Here is a 5775-nt window from a genome sequence, read left to right as displayed (position 1 = left end):
AAGAGGTCTCCACCTATAGCTGCTGATACACATAAGAGCCTTCAGGTCACCCCACCGGGCTGTCCAGGTCCATACCCAGCTTTTGGGGGTACATCACCCCCCAGAAACCCTGCGAGGATGCGGGAGGGTGCTGGATGCTCTGCCCAGAGGGTGGGATATCCCTGCCCTTCCCGGGCATCCTCTAACAGAGGAGAAAGGCAGGCAACCACCCAGGCATGCAGAGATAAATGCTGCTTTACCTAGACACAGGCTCCATCTTCACATCTCTCCCTACATCCCCAGCTAACCTGGCTGGTACCATCGCCTTCTGCCTCATAGATGGCTGCATTTTTATTAGGAGAGTGTTGGTATTAGCAGGCTTGCAAATTGCTGTTCTGCAAGACATTTAAAGGCTCAGCAAAAGCAGACTTCAACAAAATAAAAATATACTCCAGCTAATCCAAGTGCCTAAAAACAGGGTAGAAAAATTGCTGTGCTGCGATAAACCTCCTTGCCTTTATAAAGTCACAGGTATGAATGGTACCACATGAGCTGAAACCTTCAAAAAGTATTATTAATAGAAGATGGCTGTGCTGGTTTTGGCTGGGATAGAGTTAATTTTCTTCACAGTGTGGTGCTATGTTTTGGATTTGTGCTGGAAACAGTGTTGATAACACAGGGATATGTTAGTTACTGCTGAGCAGTGCTCACACAGAGTCAAGGCGTTTTCTGCTTCTCACCCCACCCCACCAGCGAGGAGGCTGGGGGTGCACAAGAAGTTGGGAGGGGACACAGCCGGGACAGCTGACCCCAACTGAACAAAGGGATATTCCATACCATATGACGTCATGCTCAGCGTATAAATCTGGGGGAAGAAGGAGGAAGGGGGGGATGTTCGGAGTGATGGCGTTTGTCTTCCCAAGTAACGGTTACGTGTGATGGAGCCCTGCTTTCCTGGAGATGGCTGAATACCTGCTGCCGATGGGAAGTGGTGAATGAATTCCTTGGTTTGCTTTGCTTGCGTGTGCAGCTTTTGCTTTACCTGTTGAACTGTCTTTATCTCAATCCATGAGTTTTCTCACTTTTACTCTCCTGATTCCCTCCCCCATCCCACTGGGAGGGGTGGGGAGTGAGCGAGCGGCTGTGTGGTGCTTAGTTGTCGGCTGGGGTTAACCCATGACAATGGGGAAAAGTAAGATTCCAAATTCAGACAGAACAGGTATAAAAGTTTACACACAGCTCCCGATGGCCCATTGACTGCTCAGTTTTCAGTAGTTCACCTGAAATGCAAAGCCGGTGCGTGATGCAGTCATCGAAATGCTGAAGGAGGCTCTGGGCAGTCCAAACAGCTGGGACTGTGTTCTGCCGTCCTGGAAGCCTCCTCCACAGGCTCCAGAGGAGGGGACCCACCCTGCTGCCAAAGGAGAAGCCTTGCTTTTGCAAAAGGGGGTCAGCAGTGCAAACCTCGGCACAGTCTGTGTTTAGTTGCTCAGAGTTTTGGAACTGGTACTTCTGGTACTTTCCATGAGGACCAATATTTTTGGAAGAATCTCAAAGGAGCTTGAACGCTTCCTTCCTCCAGGATCTGACAAATGCAAAAGAGCCAAACCCTCTGCCCTCCAATCTCCTTTCTGATGCACCAGAATAAATTATTTAACAGATGTTAGGGGTGAAGTTGAAGATAAATGAGGTTATGGAGCCAGTTCAGCCAGTTACATCGGTCACTTTTGTCCCTAGAAATCATCAGGTCAACAGCAAAACCCCTTTGGTAGTTTTCCCACACGTCCCGCAACAGAAGTCATCTCCTTCGCATCCAGTTTTGCTCCCAGCTGGAGGGTTGTTAGTTTAAGTGGAATATTTCAGAGAGAAGGTAGCATGTGCATGAACCCTGCAACAGCCCTCTGCAACGCAGGAGGAAACAACTGCCTTGCAGATGGATTTAGGCAGCACCTAAGAGAAAGACTTCACACGATCGAGGAAACCTTCTTGCCTCACACTTGCTACGTAGAGGGTACGTGTTGTACAAAACCACCCACTGACATGCACATTTTCCCCTGTGGCTCGACACCTGCTCCCAAAAGACGGCGCAGGCAGGCCAGCGGGGGTCTCCCCAGTGCACCGAGCCGGGGGGTGCCCGGCTTCTGCGATAAGCCTCCAGCCAGCAACCTGACCACCAAACCACCATCACCTGCTGCAAAAGAAATTGCTTTATTTACTTTTATTTACCATGAGAAAACAGCATAAAGTCCATCTTACCAGGGCAAATGGACACAGCTATTATCAAGTTTTACTGCATCTTGGTAACCAGCGCAGACACGGAGACCCAGCAGATGCCACACATCGGGAAAAAAAAGGACTTCCCTCGTATGTTGGAAATAGTGTTATGTGAAGTTACACTAGTGTTATTTCATAAATATCCTGACAGGATAGCTGGACACGTGTCCCCTTACGCCGCACACGGCTGCATAAGAAGGTGCCCCTCACCACCACCGCCACAGATTGACTGTGCGTGGTGGCCCACCCTCAGCCCCACACCTCAGGACACCAGGGTCGCTCACGTACCGCATGCTGCACGCCAAAAACAGCCCCCGTGTCTGCGCCTATGTGAACAGCCAGCTCTGAGGCGCTGGCTGCATTATATTTAGGTGACACAAACCTCGGCTGATTGTCGGTGCGTGGTCCCAATATGCAAACTCCCCACGGAAAACGCCGTTTCACACGGCGAGGCGCGACGAGGAAAACATTCCCCTTCCCTCCAAATGCTTTAACATCTTCCAGTGCTGTAAGGCATACAGTTGTGGATTTAAACTGTTCTAAAAAGTAAAAACTAAATATTTTTGAGTTTCCACCTGCACAGGCTCCGGGCCACAGCTGGCAGTGCCCCTGAGCACCGTTTGGTCAGGCCAGGCAGCGTGGAACCAGGGCGGTGCCCGTGCCCCTCAGCTCCCCCATTCATTTCAACCCCCCACCAGCCTTTCTGGACTGAAACCCTTCTTTTTCACTTGCGTCAAACCCAAACAGAGTTTTTAGCATCACCGCCTGACTACTACTGGGTATGAGGGGGAAGGCACAGAGGGGGCATTTTCACAGCAAGGCATCCTGAGCTGGGAACAAGTCTGACAACTAACCCGCCGAATGAAAGTCAATGCTGTAGAGTAAAGCTTTTGAGGTGGCTGAAGGTCATTTTTTCCAAGATCTGTGTTCCACCTGCTTTACAGCTGTCATATTGCTTAAGTAAATCAATAGCTGATAGCTTTATTCATGTTCAGTAAAGAGTCAGAAAGACGTTTTGTTCCGGTGTTTTTCATAGAAGAAAAACCGAGGTCCATAATCTTTACTGCAATGTGATCACGTCCATCCTCCTGTCTGTAACATACTTTGCGAATGAAAAACTGCAACAAGCACTGCCTGCAAAATATTCTGTCTGTAGTCATTAGGCCAAAAAAAACCCACATCTCCCGAACACCCTCTCAGAGTTCCCAAAACAGAAAAAAAGGGGAAAGAAAAAGAAAAAAAAAAGAGATACCAGAGTCCAGTGGCAAGTACTTTGGTCCAGCCACCACCTTGAACTTCAGGGGTCTGTGAATGTAGATTCAGCCTCAAACCTCACGACATCTCTCCTGAACAGGCAGATCCACAGTCCTGCTGGTATCAGCACTTGGGAGGCACACAGAGATGCTGGCACTTGAGGGTGGGGTGCCACTGGTCCTGCTTGCTTAGCTCCAGAGATTTTAACCAAATTAATATTATCTTTTTCTCCCATCCTATCATAGTCAGACCTTGCACACTCAGTGAATTTTTCCAACATTTTTAATTATTTGCATTTTTGACTGTTTAAGCAGGGCTGGCTCCAAGCACCTTTGCAGAACATGCCTTTGCTATGAATGCAAGCAGTCTCTAGCAACAGAGTTTGAAGGAGGTAGAAGGACGAGGTAGACCAGGACTGCTGCCAACAGCTGGACCTGCTGCTGGCCTTTCCACCTGTGGAGCTGAGCTGCCACAGGGCAGGGCGGCGGGCTGGAAGGAGGGTGCTCGAGCTGCCCTTGTCACAGAGCCCGGCACCAAACTGTGGGAAGTGGGAAGCTGAAGAGGCTCAGAGGCTACAGGTGCTTCTCCCCTGAAATTGCTCTTGCAACCACGAAATCCTTCAGGGCAACATTTCTCTCTTTACCTTGCTGTTACCTGCTCATTTAAAGCTGGAAATGAGAGAAACACACATGCTTACTCCCACCTTCCCCAATGGCGAGGAACGTGATGCTAACTCATGATAAAGGACCAGGCTGGGTTATAAACACAGACCCTGATGAGTTCTGGGTAAACTTTTACCAGCGGGACACATTAGATGTAAAACTACCGACAGCGTCTGTCATGAGCTGAACTGAGGCTCTGGACCTAAAAACTCTTTTGAACACGATTTCCAGAGGTGGCTTCAAACTGCAGCTGTTTACAGACATCTTGCTGAGGGCCGTTCTCTATACGCATGTGCTGGGAACACCTCAGGTACGGGGAAATTCCCCCCACCCTGTATTTATATCCACGCTTGCTACTGAGCCGCTGCTGAGGGAGGGAGTCGGATGCCACCCACTGTCACCGAGCTCCTCAGGAGCTCTGCAGGGGGAGAAGCACCTGCTGCCAGCCAGCCCTGCACCGCCGCGCACGCCGGCTGTCCTCTCCACGGTCAGCACCGACGGAGCCCCTGCGCCTGCTCAGGCCTTCGCCATCTCCAGCTGGACCCTGCAAGCACGACCTCAGGCGACCCAGGCCACGTTTGCCATTTTTCCCCAGCTGGCCGGACAAAAGCAATGGAAGATGTAATACATTTTACACATTTGCCCAACAAAATTAGCGACAGGCTCTCGGTCGAGGGGCTGTATTGTCACACTTGGCTGGAGCCAGCTAAGGTGATTTGTCCAGGCTCGCAAAACTCCCATTTCACAGGCCAGTGACTACGGTCAAAGGACAAACTGACAAGGTCCCACCTTGGCCCCAGCTGCTGAAAGGTCCGCCCCCTCCACCTGGCTTGACAGGGAGATGGGACGTCTTGAAGAGCGCGGGGTTTCTTTCTCCCTTGGGCTCCCTGTTGGATGACCAGGTCCATGCTGGAGGAGGTTGCCAGGCTCCCTTGTTCTCCTGTCCTGGGCTGGCAGTCTCCTGCCCCAGCCCGGCTTGCCAAGTTGCTAAAACATCCATGCCAGCGCTGCAGGCCAGTATTTGCAAACTACATGACGTACAAACACAAGTGTAACCATTGCTTACTGCTGGCCAAGGAAAAACATTTGCCCTCTGGTAAGCACCAGCGAGGGCACAAAAGGAGCATAAACTCAGCAAACACAGGATGTTCCATACCCGGTCACTGCAAGTTCGCTAAAAAAGAGGTTGTATTAACAACAACAACAAAAAAAAAAAAAAAAAGGGTGGGGGGAAGGAAAGAAAAAGCTCTCCTCTTCCCGCCAAAAATTATGCAGCAGCAGGTCCACAGAGTGTCTGCCAGATGACCCACTTGTCACACTCCTAATTGCTTCCCATCTGGTGTCTGGAGCACACAAAGCCTGGCCGTTTGCCAGTGCAGGACGACGCACAAACTGGCCTACTTCTGGTGACACAGGCCCTCCAGACACCCCTGATCCGCTCGTTTCCGTATGGCTGAGGAGAACGTGGCATTCATTTGTAAATTGCCGGCGGCTGATTTATCCGGCTATTCGGGCCCGCCGCTTAGCGCAGCTAACGCGCTTCGCCTTTGCTGCGTGGCGCAGCCCGAGCCCTGGTGCTGGGGCAGCCCTCTCTGGCACCGAGTTG

Source organism: Fulmarus glacialis, unplaced genomic scaffold, assembly GCF_000690835.1.
Source record: "Fulmarus glacialis isolate BGI_N327 unplaced genomic scaffold, ASM69083v1 scaffold12584, whole genome shotgun sequence".
In the NCBI taxonomy this organism is placed as follows: Eukaryota; Metazoa; Chordata; class Aves; order Procellariiformes; family Procellariidae; genus Fulmarus; species Fulmarus glacialis.
Note: the sequence above shows the minus strand (reverse complement) of the source record.